The 19,553-nt window shown below is 47.4% G+C and overlaps 1 long non-coding RNA gene across 4 annotated transcripts in view; it reads left to right on the top strand.

Moving 5' to 3' along the window:
* Positions 1–17,507, top strand: part of LOC137432589 (uncharacterized) — a 247,969-nt gene extending 230,462 nt beyond the window's left edge. For 3 of the 4 annotated variants that reach the window (XR_010985527.2, XR_010985528.2, XR_010985524.2), the window contains 2 exons: positions 16,931–17,030; positions 17,134–17,507. This is a non-coding gene — a long non-coding RNA (uncharacterized LOC137432589). Of the gene's footprint in view, positions 1–15,727; positions 17,031–17,133 lie in introns of those variants that run through there. The other variant, XR_010985522.2, reaches the window with a different exon arrangement.
* The last annotated feature ends 2,046 nt before the right edge of the window (positions 17,508–19,553 follow it).

The raw sequence follows: 19,553 nt of genomic DNA, 5'->3' as shown, positions 1-19,553 counted from the left end.
TCTTTAAAACAGCTGTTCACCACCATCTCTTATCTTCCCCCATCCAAAACCTTGATCTTTTCTACCCCCGCTAATTTCACCCCAAATACACTTTTTTGAAATACCAACTTCTGTCCGGGAAGTCCTTGGTGTCCTTGTGTTTTATACTTCTCCCACCCTCCCCCCCCCCCCCCTCCTTCCCACGCCTCCTCCCCCCAAGCCCTCTCCCTCCCACACATCTCCCTGCTCTCAAATGTTATGTTTGTGTGCTTCCCCTTCTCTCCCCATCTTGTCTTCCGCTCCCTCTTTTTATATATTTTGTTTGTCTGGTTGATTTGTTTGTGAAATAAATGTTAGCTCTTTCATGAGCCTCGATTCAGTATACAAAAAAAAAAAAAAAATTTTTTTTTAACATCTTTGTTTCTTTTGATCTTAATCATAATTTATGTGACCGCTTTATGTAATTATTGGGGAGCAGGGTAACACAGAGGGGACAGTCCTTTCATTCCTTTTTTCAGTCCTTTTTAAGATGCTTTCAGCACTTTACACCCTTTAGTCCCCTATATAAACAAACTTGAGACCCATAAGACCAAGACCCTTTAGAGTTTAGACATTTAGACCCCAGCTATTGGAATATACTATTTGGACATTCAGACCCCATAAACCTTTTCGACTATTAGACCATTGAATTGAACATTGATGTTACTAAAAGCGACCCCTTCAGATCTTTTTAGTCTTTTAGGACCCTTTTATTCCCTTTAAGACCCTTTAAACAACGTTTTACCCTTTTTAGACCATTGCACCTTTTAGACCTCATACCCTTTAAACCACTTTAGATCCACTTTTCATCAATTCAGGACCCACTCATCCTACATATACACAAAGAATTAAGTTAAGCACCCCCCCGTTTTTTTACCACCTCGCACATTACAAGGTTGTTGTCGTCAAAACAGTGTAATATACCCATGATATTGCTATATTTTCTGGAGAAGTGATATTATGGTCACATAAAAACATAACAATCATGCCGTTTTCAATATTTTATTCTGAATAATTTAAGGTGAAATTTATTGGGAATTTTAGGCATCTTTTCACCTCAATTTAAGTATGGAGCTATAGGTCCATCACGGACAGTGTGGATGACGTTTATGTTTTCTAACGTACAGTCATTGTTCTGAGAAGACCTCTAGCGATCTTTGCGTCAATAACGTGTGTAGGACCCACGTGATCGGATCACTGACTCAACCCTACGTCTCATAGACCCTGTAAGCCGTCGTATGCGTTGCTGTGGCAGGTTGTTCCATTCCCGATGTAATGCACGTTCCAATTCATCCAGATTGGCTATTGGAGGGACCATCGTACATATACACAAAGGAATACATATACACAAAGAATATATATTAGGGGGTGCTTAACTTAATTCTTTGTGTATAGTTTACACTGCGCGAATTCCAATCTTGTTATCAGACCTTTCAGCTCCCCATGGGCCCCTAATTTTCCATCAAATCAAACTGAAAATCCATCAACTGAAAAAATAGAAATACCAGGATGGGGCATCACTGACCCCTGCCAGAGAGAAGGGGTATTACGCTCCTGTAGGGAACGGGAGTTTCTATTGGTTATAAATTAATAATCTGGTATCTTTACCTCCGCTACCTATGTATTCATCCCTGTTTATTCATCTGTCTGTTTGTCTGTGGGCAGGGTATCTGAAAGGGTTATGGATTGATTTGAATGAAACTGGTGGCCAAGTAGGTTGTGTGACAAGGATGGATTGATTCGATTTTGATGAAGATCTGGATCCAGATACTAGAATTTTAAAAGTGATTCTTCACCATGGAGTGATAGGGCCAAAAACGATATACGGTATAGGACGACTAGAAAAGTCTATCCGTCGCTTCACTGATTGGCCAATTAGTTGTCACGTCTCTTGGTGCTAGAAGGGGGAGGGGAGGCGGAGATTTGGGGAGGGGAGAGGTGGGTGGGGGAGGGAGTGGAAGGGGAGGAGTAGTGGAGGGACGGTCGGGGCAGAGAGGGTGGAGAAGGGGTAGAGAGGGTGGAGAAGGGGGAGAGAGGGGAGGGGTGTGGAGGGAAAGTAGGGGGAGAGAGGGTGGAGAAGGGGGAGGGAGGGGAAGGAGAGAGGGAATAGAAGGGAGGATAGGGTGGGGAAGAGGGAGGAGGGGCGGGGAGAGATGGGGGAGTGGAGGGGAGGAGTTCTATGGACAGTTCTTTGGATTTCATGGTGGAGTTTCTACTCTGACATGCACTGTCAACTGTGGGACCTTATATAGAAAGGTGTGTTTCTCTCAAAATCATGTCCAATCAATTGAAATGGCCACAGGTGGACTCCAATCACGTTGTGGAGACATCTCAAGAATAATCAAAGGAAACTGGATGCACCTGATGTCCATCTTGTTTATCCCGAGTACCTCGCCTCTCCCTTCCACAGATCTCCTGATGTCGCTGTTCCCTCCTGTTATTGTGCTTCCCTCTCTCTCCCCCTCTTGTCTCCCGCTTCCTTTATTATATGTTATATGTGTTAGCTCTTAGACGAGCCTCGACGAAGTATACAAAAAAAAACCTGAGCTCCATTTAGAGTGGCATTGCAAAGGGGTTGAATACTTATTGATTCAAGACATTTCAGCTTTTCATTTTTTATTATTTTGTAAAAGTTTCGGAAAAAAAATTCCACATTGACATTATGAGGTATTATCTGTAGATCGATGACAAAAATCTCAATTGAATCCATTTATAATTCAGGCTGTAACACAACAAAATGTGAAAAAAATCAAGGGGTGTGAAAACTTTCTGAAGGCAGTGTACATGCACATTATACATTACTAGCATGTACATTACTAAAAGCGCCATATCTTAACTTATTATGACTAAGTTTATTTATCCAGAAATGTCAGTGATGTCAGTGATGTGAACTGTAAATTGAATGTGTCTGATTTTGTGTGTATGAAATGGTAGTTACAGTATGATCTTGAAATTGAGTGCAATTGAATAAACACCTGACAAGTACATTGATTTGAATTGATGTGCTGTACTCTCCAAAGCGTTGATGCTGCCGAAGCAGTTTCTTTGCAAGGATTATGCTGGGTGGTTTGCCATTGCCTTCCCAGCATAGTTTGTCCATTCTCTATCTTTTAAATGCTGAGGCTCAAGGAAGGAAGTAGCATGTATCTTTTTTGAAGTCTTTGATTATGTATACTTAGTCGAGGCTCGTATAAGAGCAGCACATAGAACATGTAAGTAAAGAGAAAGATGGAAAAGAGGGGGAGAGAGAGATGTACAACAACAGTGGAGAACAGGGACATTTGTGGAAGAGAGATGGCTGGGGCAGGGTACACAAGATGGACACGACAGAGGCTTTCAGGAAAGAAAACGGAATTTGAAGGAGGTGAGTTTGGGGTGTTTTAATACGGGTAGAAAAGATCAAGGTTTTGGATGGGGGAAGATGAGAGATGGTGGTGAACAGCTCCTTTGAAGACCTGGAGGGAGGAGAGGGATTGAAGAGCGTGAGGGAGTTTGTTTCAGAGGAATGAAAGAGTGAAGGTGAGCAGAGAGTGTTGATTTTGGCAATGTCGCTTCCTTTTGTTTGAATCATTGTAATTGCTTCAGCCACCATTGTGCTAGGTTGCATGACATTTATCAACAATGCGGGACTTTAAAAATAAGGCATTTCCACCCCAATTGCTCATGCCTGCCAGATAATTGTATTTCATGCCTGCCAGATAAGGGGTGGAGCATTGAACGACTGAAAAAAACTTTAAAACAATCTGGAAGTACTTGCAAATGTACCTGTGAGAAAGGGGTGTGCCTCTGCACAATGAAACAGTTGGAAAACTTCCTGATAAGCTCATTCAAAGAGTCGATATGTTACAGTTCGTATTGCAAAAACACCCGGCGATGTGTGCTCGTAAAAAGCCAAACATGGTGCGTTCTAACCAAACCTCCATGCTTCTTAACACCGATGGGAAGGTCATATCTGGGGCTTGTCGCTGCACAGGTTAAATTCAAAATGATGATATTTATTATTAATCATGTCTGGGAGGAAAGTGGTGAGGGTGAAGTGGGAATTGTGGGAGCTGCGAGTGCCATTGTAAGTACTTATATATTTTTTGTTTGGTTCCGGGGCCATGAGAAATTATACTCAATTGTTGCATCTATTGGTGAAAGGAGAAGCATAAGTTTGTTTGTGTATGTATGTGTGTTATAAGTTATAACCATGGCCACCAGCTAATTGTATTAACAGGAAATGGTACGAACCCGACGACTCTCTTCCACAACTATTTATTACATTCCTATATTTCCGTTAGTGTGATTTTCATTCATGAACACAACCAATTATTATTAACCACCTTGAATTAGCCACTCTTTTGTCCAAATGCTGAAGCTTATGTTTAAAAGACTATTTGAATCACAACTTTCATGCTAGCAATGTCAGGTTAAAAGTCCCCGATGAGCTGAACTGAAAAAGTGTAAACACACACAGCACATGTGCAAATGGCCTTTGTGAGCATTCATGCCTCATTTTAAAAGTCACGTATTCGGTGGATGAACAATTTGGCAATTTTGTGATTTCTCAATTTGGTACATTAGCTATATATTCTGCTGTCTTTTTACCTGCGATGTGTCTCAGGTCTACAAGAACTCCACATTGTTGTTGTTGTTGTTGCTGTTTTTGTTGTGGTTCCTGTTCAGGGTCGATTTTTGAAATGTGCACCAATTGGTCGGATAGCTGCCGGACCCCACCCACATTTTTCACTTGACCCCACTCACCATGGCACCCAGACGGAATAATATGACTGCCGCCTTGGTTTTCTGATGGGCCTTAGACATCAGGCCTGAAGGTCTCTGCTGATTATACACTGCCTGTGTGTATGCGTCAAAATTCCATTGGCTTTGTTTGGGTCGAGTGTTACTCATGATGAGGGACCCTGAAAAATCTAATCAATGTGGAATAAATATTATTAGTAAGGTTTATTGAAACTTGTCAGCATGCTCGGTATGCGGCTCCCTAAACAAATAGCGTTACGTAATTTTTGAATGTCCCCATATTATGCTTAAACAATCCGTGACCGTGTGACGAATCAGCTCATTCTGATGTAAATGTGGGGAGGGTAACATGGATGACAGGTGTCGAGTTAATCCTTTAGTAGCACATTAAATGCGTGTTTCCCAATCACACAGTTCATATTTTAAGAGTACTTTGAATGTATGTTTTCCATTCGGCCCGTTAATGGATTTTGTCGCAGGTTGTGACGACAGTGCGGTTATTCTTGTTCATTCTTGTTAGTTATGAAAACATTCGAGTACAAAAGTTATGGCTGTTAAAGGCTTATTACTTCACTCTATAGTAGTTTTTAAGCATACCATTTTGTACACAATTGATGTGGCAGCCATTTTTTCCTGTCCCATCCCAACATAAGGAGTACGACCTTACTCCATATTTGGCGGAGACAATTTTTGTCCAATTAGCTTGCAAAGACGAGGGAATAAGTTAATCATAGGTTAGAAATCTGCTCTTAGGTTAGAAGTTATGACAGGCTTGAGAAGGGGGCAGGTTAAAAACAGGTGGTGAGAGAATTGGGTGTTGTAGGTTAATGAGATGTGGTGCTCTGAGAAAGCTGCAGTTGGTACACAGAGTGAACAAATGGCAAAGCATTGGCCACAGTTGGTGAATTACAAAGGCACAAGTCATTTGGATTATGGCTGAAGTTGCCAGCAGCTGCGGTCCCATTTGCAGAGGATCTCGTGACAGCCTTTGTAATTGTGCGAGTCACTTAAGTCACTGCAAGCCAACTTACCTGTACAGCCTCGTCTCTGAAGTGGAAAGTGCTCATTATGGCAGTAGCATGGAAGTAGTGATATGGCCAATTGTGACATGGCAGCTTGCCTCAATCTATCTAAACTTCCTGAAGCTTTGATTCCAAATCCTTAATAATGCTGCCTTCAGCTGGAGTTGAAACCACAACCTCAAAGATGCCATCACTGTTACCAATTTACAAAGCAACAGTAACTGCTTGACACCTTTGGAGTCCCATTCTTCTTCTTCTTCGCCCATTACCAGCCCAATTGCCCAAAGTCCGGCAAGCACGATGCAGATTGCAGTATATTAACTATTCTACCACAGATATATGTACAGTCACGTGAAAAAGTAAGTACACCCCATGTAAAGTTTTGACTTTTTCAACATATTTCAACATACAGCTATTTGATCTTCATTTCAACAATATTGACAGATAAAGGTGATATAACATAACAAATATCATGAAACATTTACATTTTGTCGTCCATTGTATAATTTAAATAAACATAAATGCAAATTTAGCATGTGGAAAAAGTAAGTACACCCCTACATTTAACACAACTTCAAATACCTAAAATTAGAATCAGGTGCACCAGCTCAGGTGCAAATGATTAGAACATCGTTATAGAGGATCTTGGAGGAACCTGTCTTATTTAAACGTCAGACATTTAGTTTGGTTTGCTCTTTGTTGTTGAAGTGTGCGGCGTCACCATGCCTAGATCAAAAGAGCTCTCTGAGGCCTTCAGAAAGAAGGTTATAGATGCCTACGAGTCTGGGAAGGGATTTAAAAAGATCTCCAAACAATTTGAAATCAATCATTCGACTGTGCGGAAGATCATCTACATGTGGAGAAGATTCCAAACAACTGCCAACTTGCTCAGGCTAGGCCGCCCCAGCAAGTGCAGACCACAAGATGCTGAAAGAAGTCTCTAAGAACCCCAGAATGTCATCACGGGACCTACCAACACCTCTTGCCACTGTTGATGTCAAAGTGCACGAGTCTACCATTAGAAAGAGGCTGCACAAATTTGATCTACATGGGAGGTGTGCCAGGAGGAAACCTTTACTGTCCAGAAAGAACATCAGGGCAAGACTAAAGTTTGCCAATGAACACCTAGGCAAAGACCAGCACTTCTGGAACAATGTGCTCTGGACAGATGAGTCAAAGGTAGAGCTATTTGGCCACAGTACCAGAAGACATGTTTGGCGAAAACCAAAGACAGCATTTGACCACAAGAACCTGATACCAACTGTAAAGCATGGTGGTGGAAATATTATGGTTTGGGGCAGCTTTGCTGCATCAGGGCCTGCGCAGCTCACCATCATAGAATCCACTATGAATTCTTCATTGCACCAGAGGGTGCTTGAGGATAATGTGAGGCCATCTGTCGGAAAGTTGAAGCTCAACCGAAGGTGCACCTTGCAACATGACAATAACCCTAAACATACCAGTACATCCACCAAGGAATGGCTGAAAAGAAAGAAATGGAAGGTTCTGGAATGGCCAAGTCAAATCCCGGATCTAAATCCCATCGAGATGTTGTGGGGGGATTTGAAACGAGCTGTGCATGCAAGAAACCCCTCAAACATCGCACAGCTGAAATAATTCTGCATGGAGGAGTGGGCAGAAATTTCTCCCAGTCGATGTCAGAGACTGGTAGACAGTTATAAGAAACGCCTACTTGAGGTTGTTTCTGCCAAAGGGGGTAATACCACCTATTAGAGCCAAGGGTGTACTTACTTTTTCCACATGCAAAATTTGCATTTATGTTTATTTAAATTATGCAATGGACTACAAAATGTAAATGTTTCATGATATTTGTTATATTATATCACCTTTATATATCAATATTGTTGAAATGAAGATCAAATAGCTGTATGTTGAAATACATATGTTGAAAAGTCAAAACTTTGCATGGGGTGTACTTACTTTTTCACGTGACTGTATGAGCCTACCGTCATTTGTTAGCCATACTTGCAAAAGTATTAGGTGTTGATAAACTTAAGATAAATTTAAGGCTTGTTTGGTTTAGTTGTTATACAATTCTGATTTTGATCTCAAAGTTTAGAATTGCAATGACATCTTTTTCTGTAATCAAGTATTGTACTCTTTTGTGATCTGATGTCCATTTGTCAGTTCTTGCCTCCTATTTTGCTCAGCTTAGTTTGGTCGACCATCAGAGCCATTTATTTGGCTCCTTGAACGGGGGCATCATATCCACAAAGAGGGTACACCTTCTCTTCCTTCGAGAGTGTGGATTAATTTTCTGAACACCTTATGTGGGCTGTTTCCGCTGATCCCCAGACACATGGCAATAGCAAAAGTTATTTTTTACTGAATTAATATTCAGAAAATGTTATCAGGGTCACATTAACTGTTACCATGTAATATATTATAGGATAAAATTGCTAAAGTACAGTCTTTTGTCCAAGTCACATTTTTTTCTTTCATCACTGATCATATGATGAATGATATGTGAAAATATGTCAATTCCAAACAGGAATAAAATACACAGTACTCAAACCTGTTTCACTACGTATATAATAGTAACATCGAGCATGCAATAAATATTTCTGTTATTCATGGTGCATTTATTCTGATGCTTATAATTCGTTTTCAAAATATGTGGTGAAAATATCATGGAATGACAATGATACAATTATCATTATCCCGTCCCACGCACCGGGAGATGGGGTATTGCAATCACTTCTGTGTGTCTGTCTCTCTGTCTGTGTCTGTCTGTCTGTCTGTCCTGGCCATAACGTTTTTACCATTTAAGCTTTGTCATCAACATTTCAACAAAACTTTATTATGATAATATAGAGAAGATAAATTAATAATTTTGTCATAAGGTCAAAAGTTTAAAGGTCAGCGTCACCTTATATCACCATTTTTTCATCCAATTGACTTGAAATTTCAATTTAACATTTGAGTTTTGTCAACATATTTTCAATAAAACTTTATTATGAGAATATGGAAAAGGAAAATTAATAATTTGGTCAAAAGTTTAAAGGTCAGCGTCGCATAAAATCATCAATTTTCATCTGATTGACCTGAAATTTTAGGAATCAGCATATTGTGTCACTGAATTGGTTCACCAATCAAAAGCTATAAGCTGTGTCTTTTTTAGATCGAAAGGTCAAGGTTGCATAAAATTGTCAATTTTCGCCCGATTGACCTGAAATTTTAAGAATTTGCATATCGGTCACAGAATTGGTTCACCAATCAAAAGCTATAAGCTGATTATTTTTTTTAGATCTAAAGCTCAAAGGTCAAGGCAATCGTCAATTTTCATTTTGTATCTATATAATAATAGCGTAAGGACTCGACTTTGTTATCCCTTTTACGCCACACCCAGTGACCCGATGCCCACGGCAATAATGGATTTACGATCTACGAACCGCGCCCTTTGTTTATCACGTACAGACATACTCGAAAAATCTGAATTCGCCGACGTTGGGGCCCAAAAGCATCCGATTAACTGCCGATACGACGCCATCTTACGACGCTATCGTATTGGCGTCTGCTGGGCGAAGGCGAAGCGAGCCGTCCGCTGATTGGACAGTCGAGTGGTGTGAACATGGGTGGTGTGAACCAAATGGTCTTTTTATTCCCTTGAACATTTTCAATTAGGATATATAAGGAAACGTCTTTATCGTCATTTTAATAAAGTTAAATGGAGTGACGTTGCGATACTCGGGGTGCGTTGCATAAATCCTCGTAACTCAGAGAGGTGTAGCAGGTGGCGAGACGTAAGGAAGCTTAAAGATAACGAGCTGAAAACAGACAAACGATACGTCAATCTCTTTCTACACCGAACGGAAATAAAAGTATGAGAGCGGTAAGGCATGGCCTGAGCACCGAGGTTCCACAAGTGGGGGAGACGAGGGACAAATGAGTGCAGGTGAGCTGCGAACCTTTATTTTGGGAGTTGGGTTGTTGGAAGAACGCGTCGAAACTGTTGGGACTGCGGAGGGAATGATGTAAGAAACCGCAATGACTTGAGAAGAGGTGGTGGGAGAGGCCGTCGACCTGTCTGCATTGATAAAGCAGTATCACCTGTACGTCCACTGCTTTGTGAGAGATACCAATGGTGTTGAGTCAATTTTAATCGGATTGATTTGAAATTTCAGCAGCATTTGCATATTGGGTTACCGAAGCATATTGCTTTTGAGGTCAAAATCACCTAAAACCGTCAATGTTTTGTATTTTATTTTCGCGGTTTTCTTAATGTTTGGCAGACGGAAGAAGTCTGAATACAAAGGGCTTTGCATTTTAAGTTGCCCAGTTGTTCATTTTGTGTGTCTGGGGATGTTGCGATTGGACTGCAGGTCTATCAGATGTTCCTGGTGGAGCGAAGGTTAAACTGTACTGTCCTAAGTGTGTGGACGTGTATCCACCGAAGTCATCACGGTATTGTGACGTAGACGGAGCCTGGTTCGGCACTGGGTTTCCCCAAATGCTTTTCATGGTTCATCCTGAGTTCCGTCCTCAGAATCCTGCCAACCAGTCTGTGCCAAGGTTCGCTTCCTTTACTTCCAGAGCATGCATTTGTGCCGGTGTCGGCGATCGTTGTTCATCTACGCACTCTTCATTCTCATCTTTCTTCCTAACTCTTACTCGGACAAGCAAATCCCCTCTGCCATCCATAATGGTACACTCTATCCATACACCACATCCTCCCTTCCGTGGATGTTCCACGGGTTTCGGCTAGTTTTTAACTGTTTTCGGTATGTTGCCAATATGGAAGAAGAAGAAGCTGTCTGAACACAAACGGACGCAGACGGGATTCGCATTTTCAGATGCCTCCAGTAACTATTTCATATGCAGCCTATTGCTGCTGGTTGCATCATTGCTGGAGGTGCAGCTGTGCTGTGATACAGTACCTCCTGTTTCCTGTAAGCTGGTACTCGTTTTGCCGACTTCGGAGGCGTGACAGGCTGAGTCAACCCAACTGGTGTTTTATTTAACGGTGCAAGAGGTGTTCGAACTCAAGATGCGAAGATCTTAAAAAGCCAGCCCCCTTAACTGTTAAGCCAACACCATGTACGTATGTTGATACAATGAATGCCATTGCAATAAAGTCAAGCATGGCTGCAACAAAGGCAGGTGAATATGCTCCGCTCGGCTATGCCCGGGGTGCTGCATCTTCCACTTAGCAGATGCTTGCTTTTGAACATCTTGAATTTCATGTGTATTTTTCCAATTATTTTACATTTTCCTTAAAAATGCATTCCTATAGTACAGCATATTGTGGCGGACACAAAAGCCCACTGGCGTGGTGACATCATTCCGCGCACCAAGTGGGCGGTGGCCACGCCCGAGGGGTAGGCGTGGCCTCATGATATACACCGGGTGCGCAGCCCGGAGCGCGCCAGTGTTACAGTGAGCTCCTGAAATAAAGACGCTTATAAGTTACCGCTTGTCCGCTTCCTCCTTGCTCGCAAGCAGTGCGCGTAACGCTGCGCTTTACTGGTGACCCCCTCGACGTTGGATCTGCCGGAGCGATCCTTCCACACGCGACGCCATTGCCATGGCCAACTTCATCAAACTTCCCGAATTTTGGGAGGCTCAGGCCGAAGTCTGGTTCGTCCAGGCCGAAGCCCAATTTCAGCTTCGGCGCCTCACCGGCGATGACACGCGCTATTGCCACGTCGTCGCCTCCCTCGGGCCCGGCACGGCCGCTCGAGTTGTGTCCGTCCTTCGCCACCCACCGGACGGCCACAAGTACGAGACACTCAAGCGGCTACTCCTAGCCACGTTCGGCCTCACGGACTACGCACGGGCCGACCGCCTCCTGGATCTCCCCGAGCTCGGTGACACGCGCCCGTCGGTCCGAATGGACCATATGCTGTCACTGTTGGGCGACGAAGCCCCCGGTTCTCTATTCCGGGCACTTTTCCGTCGCCAACTTCCAGCGCAGGTTCGCCTCGCGTTGGCCGGGACCGGGCTAACGGAACCCCGAGCATTGGCAGCCGAGGCGGACAAGTACTTCGCCGCTTCGGACACGCGGGCGAGAGTCGGCGTGGCCGTCACGGCCCTCGTGGCTGATGCTGCTGATGCTGCTGCTGATGCTGCTGATCCACAGCATCAGCTTATACAGCATACGCAGCATGCTGATACGCACCTCGTGACCGCCGCCACGCCCCGCCCACCGCCGCGGCGAAAACCGCCACCGCGGGGAAACCCGCCAACTCCACCGGCCTGGCGGAGCCAGCCACGCTCCTCCAGCTCCACCACCTGGTGCTGGTTCCACGCCAAGTTCGGCCACGAAGCTCGGCAGTGTCATCCGCCATGCTCCTTCAACAGGTCGGGAAACGCCCGGGCCGGCGCTCAATAGTGGCGATGAGCGCCGGCCGTTCGAGCAGCCTGCTGTTCATAACGGACACCTTCTCCGGGCGCCGTTACCTGTGCGACACGGGAGCGCAGGTGAGTGTCGTTCCCGCCGGCACGTCAGACAAGCACGCCGCGGGTGGGGGCCCCACGCTGCTTGCCGCGAACGGGACGCCCATCCGTACGTACGGAAAACGCTGCCTCTCTCTGCGGTTCGGAGGGCAGGTTTTCCGATGGACGTTCGTCACCGCCGACGTGCCCATGGCACTGCTTGGCGCGGACTTCCTGTGCGCTAATGGGCTCCTGGTCGACGTCAAGCGCAGACGTCTTGTCCAGGCCGAGACGTTCAGCTCGCTCGCTTGTGCGTTGCCCAGCTCAACGAGCGGCTTGCCAAGCGGCTTGCCGAACGGTTCGGTTCCGGCCACGTTGGTCTGTACGCTTCTGGCAGCGGACGCATTCACCCGCCTCCTCGCCGGCTTCCCGGCCCTCACGCGGCCCACCTTCTCGGCGGGGGCCGTCAAGCACGGGGTGGCCCATCAAATCCCCACCGTCGGGCCACCGGTCTACGCCCGGGCACGCCGCCTCGAGCCGACGAAGCTGGCGGTGGCAGAAGCGGAGTTCGCTACCCTGGAGCGACTCGGCATCGCTCGGCGCTCAGAGAGCGCTTGGGCATCGCCGCTGCACATCGTGCCGAAGCCCGGCGGGGGATGGCGACCGTGCGGGGACTATCGCCGTCTCAATGACGCCACGACTCCCGACCGCTACCCCGTCCCCCACTTTCAGGACTTTTCCGCCCGTTTGGCGGGCATGTCCTTCTTCTCGAAGGTGGACCTCATACGCGGCTACCATCAGGTCCCCGTCAGGCCGGAGGACGTCCCGAAGACGGCGGTCATCACGCCATTCGGACTCTTCGAGTTCCTGCGCATGCCCTTCGGTCTGAAGAATGCGGCTCAGGCGTTCCAGCGACTGATGGACAGCGTCCTGCGTGACTTGGATTTTGTCTACGTCTACCTGGACGATATCCTCGTCGCCAGCGCGTCCCGCGAAGAGCACCTACGCCACCTCCGCACGCTCTTCGAACGCCTGGACCAGCATGGCCTGATTGTGAACCCCGCAAAGTGCCGGTTCGGCGCCACCATAATCGATTTTCTGGGGCACCGTGTCACCAGGCACGGAGCCGTCCCCCTGCCGGCCAAGGTGGAGGTGGTGAAGGGGTTTCCGCGCCCCCGCACGATCAGAGGGCTGCAGGAGTTCCTGGGCATGGTGAACTTTTACCATCGGTTCCTGCCCCGTATCGCCCAGCTCCTGCGCCCCCTGCACGAAGCTCTCCGAGGTAAGCCGGGCAAAGGCGACGTTACCTGGACCGAGCAGATGGACACGGCGTTCACGGGCGCGAAGCTCGTCTTGGCTAACGCCACCATGCTCGCGCACCCGGCGCCCGATGCACCGATCGCCCTCACCACCGATGCCTCGGACTACGCGGTGGGTGCGGTGCACGAGCAATGGGTGCGTGGAGCTTGGCAACCGCTGGCGTTCTTTAGCCGGCAGCTTCGCCCGCCCGAACGCCGTTACAGTACCTTCGACCGCGAGTTGCTCGGGCTTCACTTGGCGGTCAGGCACTTCCGCCATCTGCTCGAGGGCCGTGCGTTCACTGCCTTCGTCGACCACAAGCCGCTGATCTTCGCGATGGGCAAGGTCACCGAGCCGTGGTCGGCCCGGCAGCAGCGTCACCTCTCGGCCGTGTCCGAGTACACGACGGACATCCAGCACGTCGCGGGGAAGGACAACCCGGTGGCGGATTGCCTTTCCCGGGCCGTCGCCCACGCAGTCCACCTCGGCATCGACTATGCCTGGATGGCAGCGGACCAGGCCGCTGACCCCGACGTCCAGGCCTTGCGGACCGCCGTCACGGGCCTCCGCGTCACCGAGGTGGCGTTCGACGGCGCGGGCGCGGCCTTCTTGTGCGACGTCTCCCTCGGGCGTCCTCGCCCCATCGTGCCCGCGGGCTGGCAGCACCAGGTGTTTGACGCCATCCACGGCCTGTCCCACCCGGGCGCGAGGGCCTCCCAAAGGCTGATCGCCGACAAGTTCGTCTGGCATGGCCTCCGGAAGGCCGTCCGCGGCTGGGCCAGGACGTGCCTCGCGTGCCAGCGCGCCAAGGTGCACCGGCACACCCAGGCCCCGTTGGCCCCGTTCACGGTGCCGGAACGCTGGGTTGACCACGTCCACGTGGACCTGGTGGGACCTCTGCCCCCCTCGCGGGGTTTCACCTACGTCCTCACCATGGTGGACCGCACCACCCGGTGGCCGGAGGCCATGCCCTTGGCGTCGACAACGGCGGCCGATGTCGCGCAGGCTTTCATCGCCACCTGGGTCGCCCGGTTCGGCGCCCCCTCAGACATCTCGTCCGACCTCGGCCCCCAGTTCACCTCGGAGCTCTGGGGGGCGGTCGCGCAGGGGCTCGGGGTCTGGCTGCACCGAACCACGGCCTACCACCCCCAGGCTAACGGCCTGTGTGAGCGATTTCACCGCTCATTGAAGGCCGCGCTCCGGGCCACCCTCCGCGACGGCGGCTGGGTCGACAGGCTCCCCTGGGTCCTGCTGGGCCTCCGGACGGCGCCCAAGGAGGACCTGCGCGCATCCGCGGCGGAGTTGGTCTTCGGGCAACCGCTGCGGGTGCCAGGCGAGTTCCTCCCCGACTCCACGGCACCATGGTCCGCGGCACAGCAGTGCTCCGCTCTGCAAGAGACCGCCCAGAGGTTCGCCCCGGTGCCCACGGCATGCCACGGGCACCCACCGACGCACGTCGCCCCGGAGCTTCGCACGGCGGAGTACGTCTTCGTCCGCCACGATGCCCACCGGACACCACTGCGGCCCCCGTACGACGGGCCTTTCCGCGTGCTGGGGACCGGGGCGAAGCACTTCACCCTGGACATCGGCGGTACTCCTGACCGCGTTTCGGTAGACCGCCTCAAGCCGGCCCACCTCGACGTGGACCATCCACCGCCAGTGGCCCGACCCCCACGTCGGGGCCGCCCCCCTGCGGGCGGACCCCCGGCACTGCCCAGCCCCGTCGCCACGCCGCCCCCCGGTCCTGCACCCATCCTAGGGGCAGCCAGGGGCATCCCACCTGGCATCCCTGCACCCCGGACGCCGCCGATCGCCAGGGGGCGCTTCGGCCGGGTCATTCGTCTGCCCCGCAAACTGGCCCTCCAGGTGCGCGGGAATTCTGGGGGGGCGCGTGTGGCGGACACAAAAGCCCACTGGCGTGGTGACATCATTCCGCGCACCAAGTGGGCGGTGGCCACGCCCGAGGGGTAGGCGTGGCCTCATGATATACACCGGGCGCGCAGCCCGGAGCGCGCCAGTGTTACAGTGAGCTCCTGAAATAAAGACGCTTATAAGTTACCGCTTGTCCGCTTCCTCCTTGCTCGCAAGCAGCGCGCGTAACGCCGCGCTTTAATATTACATTAAAATTCAGCTTAGTAATTATGATAGGTAAGCGTGCCATATTTATTGCCTTATCGCATGTTAGACAGAACAAATTAATTGAAGGACTGCAGAGATTAGGCCTACTGTTGGGATCGTTCATATTCGGAATCCATTATCATCATCATTGTTGGCTCGAGAGGAATATTTGGCTGATTATTTGCACTACTGAATGGATGTCAATAACCTACATTTTTTGTCCCCCGTCGCACCGCGGAGCGAAAGGGGGACTATGGTTTTCCCCTCCGTCCGTGTGTGCGTCTGTCCGTCCGTCCGTGCGCACGTGCGTGCGTGCGGACGTGCTTGAGTGCGTAAGCGAAGGACCGAATTCTAATTTGGTGTGTGGGTGTATCTAGGCATATGGAAGAACCCTATTGAAAATTGGGTCGCCACGTCAAAATCCAAGATGGCCGCCGCCATGTATATGTCTGAACCTTGTGAGCGAAATATCTTGAAAAATAAGCGAAGTACCAACTTCTAATCTGGTGTGTGGGTGTATCCAGGCATAAGGAAGAATGCTATTGAAAATTGGGTCGCCACGTCAAAATCCAAGATGGCCGCCTTGCGTCTTCCACTTTGTCAACTCACATCACTTCACCGACGGGGGACATAGGCGTAACGCTTGTTTTAAACATCATTTCCTCCTCCGAGTGTGCTGGTGGACAGAGTTCAAAAGTTTTGGAGTACCCTGTTTATTATGAAGGCCATGCACATTGCAATGAGCATTACTTAAGGCCTTCCAAGAATCGCTGCAATGGTCACACAATCATTCTCAATAAGAGGTAATGCCTGCTGAAGATTAGTGTGAGGTCTGTGCTTCGATTGGCTTGATTGGACAAATCAAGAACCTGGGTCCCGAACATCATGAGCTGAGCTCTCAGATGGGGAATACCACTCTCTCTACTCCTTGTAATTCATGGAAATGTGCACTCACGTATACTTATGTCTTCGGCCTGCAAGTGATTACAGAACAAGCTCCATAATGAGTCTTAAATCAAATTTTTTTAACTCATAAAAATCACAACCAGGACACATATGTGCCATTAATCACCAGGTTTGTGATGGGCACTGCGTAACAAAGAAATTGCAGGTATCTGTTTTATAAGTAAAAACATCACCATATAAATTACTTACCCACTCCCCATGTCCTTATATGTGCTTATCAATTTACTACAGATAAAATATTACAGTAGTGAACTAGCCAATCAGGTGGAAGCCATTCACTTCCCCATCAATGCAAAGATTGCACTATGAAAGGGCAGCTGCATCTTTAAATGGAGTTTTACAGTTGATTACCTATTCATTTTTTGCAGACATTGAATATTGCTGGTTCAAATACAGATGAAGGCAGCAGTATTATGCATTTGGATTCTAAGCTTCTAGGCCCGAAGCTTGTCTCAGGAAAATTATAAGGTATCACTATAATTTAATTTGATTATTGGTACAAACCCAGCTGACTCACTGATCACCTTCAGGGAAGAAGTAATCCACCGGATTTGAATGGTCTGGCCTGCAGGTGATGGCACGTTCACAAGCCGTGGTTCACTCTGAAATACCCCAGGATGACCTGGGATGGACACAAATGTTGCCAAGAAAAAGCAGCTCAACAACTGAATTGAAAAAAAAATTGGCCACCACTGCCACAGAGCAAACAGACAGAAGAGACCAATGATTACTTTGTAACATTAGATCAATATGTTTAGCAACATGTAAACTGTTTTTACACTGGAAGGATGGAATGAATGGACTTTTCCTTGTGAATGACTGTCCTTGTATGATGAACTTTTACATAGCCAGCATATTACGCTTCACTCAAAAGGAAACATTCTAATGCCTTGCACATTACAATATTGCTGTTGAAACAATAAATTGAACTGAGAGAAACAACAAGCTCCCTTCCTTTAGTGTTTTGCCAACCAAGCAGATTTTCACAGAAGCAACTTCGTCACTTGTCTTGCTTCAGATACATATGTATATTGCCTTTACTAAGGCAAGATAAAACGAGAACTGCCACTTTATAACTGCTGGCAGTGATGACCACATTCCTCCGCCTTTCCGTTTTCATACAACCCTGCTTTCACATGATGATTATTTTTCACACACACACACACACATACACACCCATACACACACACACACACATCCCCATACACACACACACACCTCACACACATCCACAGACACACACACACACACACACACACATCCCCACACACACACATCCCCACATGCACACACATCCCTCCCCCCCCCCCCCACATGCACACCCACACACACACACACACACACATCCCCATGCACACACACACACACACACACACACACATCCCCATACACACACACACACACACACACACACATTCCCAGACACACACACATTCCCATACACACACACACACACACACACACACTCTCTCTCTCTCTCTCAGGCTTACTCGGGAGTTCTCCATATAAAATGCGAGTGTCATATTTTCATCAAAAAAGTCAGAATTTTGCCAAATTTGTTTTGGTCGAGTCTGAGTACACCCTAGCGACTGCCAAATCTGAAATCAGAATTTAATTTGAGGTTGAAATGAGCCCATGAGGTCGCTCCTTGCGCTGCCTACACGTCGTGTACTATGAGGTTTGTGTGTTAATTAATTAATTTCCCACTCTCGATCTGAGGTAACGCGACCATACTTTATCCGATTTTCGCTCGGTTTGCGGTGGTCGAGTATTCAACAATCTTAGCGACTACCAAATCCGAAAGCCGAATTTAATTCCGACTTGAAACGATCCCCTACGGGCCTGCATGAATCGCACTAAGTGTACAGTATTATATAATTCTCCTTACCTGAGGTAAGGTTCCCGTACAGGCCGACTGCACGAATCGTGTCAAGTGAAAATTAAGGCACGGCCCTCAGCAAAAGTGAGATTTTTTTTTATTTGACGATAACTTAAAAACTACAAATTCCACAAACTTCCAACTTACCTTATTCTTCTCCTCATGTTCTTATCTCTCAAAATCACCCAGGGTATGTGAAGCTGCGGCGCAGGAAACCATTCAGTTACATGCACTGAGAAAAAGTCTTGCGTTTCTTCTTCTTTCAACAATAACGACTTCTAGCTTCCAGACCGTACAACAAATCATGTTGAAATTTTAAACACTTATTTTCCTTGATGAGAGCTATTTTGCATTAAAATTTCAAGTCGATCAATGCAGCGGTTCAAGAGAATGAACCTTCTTAAGATTTCCGTTCAATTGTTTATTGTGGCCAAACCATGTGACTTATCAAAACTTCCCAAGTAACATTTTAACTTCCCCACATGGGGAACGCTTGTGTAAATTTTCCACTCGATATCTTCAAAAATTATGGAGGAGATTCGATTTAACGTTTATGCTTAAAAACGTCATAACTCCTAAACGATTTGACGCACGATGTCATCGTGAGGGAATGTTTTGTTCGTCATTGCATGCGATTCTGCATGCAAAGTTTGGTCTCGATCTGTTCAGCCATTGTGGAGAAAAAGGGGTTTTAGTTTTCTTTTGAACAAAAAACAATATGGCGGCCGAACGATGTGACGTATGACATCGAAATTTTTTGCATTTTGAATTTTTTTCCACTGAGGTCATCTATATGTATATTCTCCATAGGTGATGCTGTCTATCTGTCTGTCCGGGGGAGTGGCTACACCCAGTCTGGGAGGGGCTTCAAAAACAAATATCCACCATTTTGTTGACTCGCATGGCTTTGAGGCCTCTTTTGTTAGTCTTGCTTTCTCTCACAGTTTTATTTCAACTCTAATTCGATACCTCATTTCATTTTTCACAGTCGCTGACATGGTTTTAGACTCGGTTGAAAAAAACGGGAATAAAATTCGATGAAAGTTACCGTTTATAGAACAAAATGAATTTTCAAATAAAAGGTCTGTAACGTAACATAAAGGCCATTGAGA

Source organism: Myxine glutinosa, chromosome 1, assembly GCF_964187855.1.
Source record: "Myxine glutinosa chromosome 1, kmMyxGlut1.1, whole genome shotgun sequence".
NCBI lineage: Eukaryota > Metazoa > Chordata > Myxini > Myxiniformes > Myxinidae > Myxine > Myxine glutinosa.
This window is presented reverse-complemented; position numbering and strand designations above follow the sequence as displayed.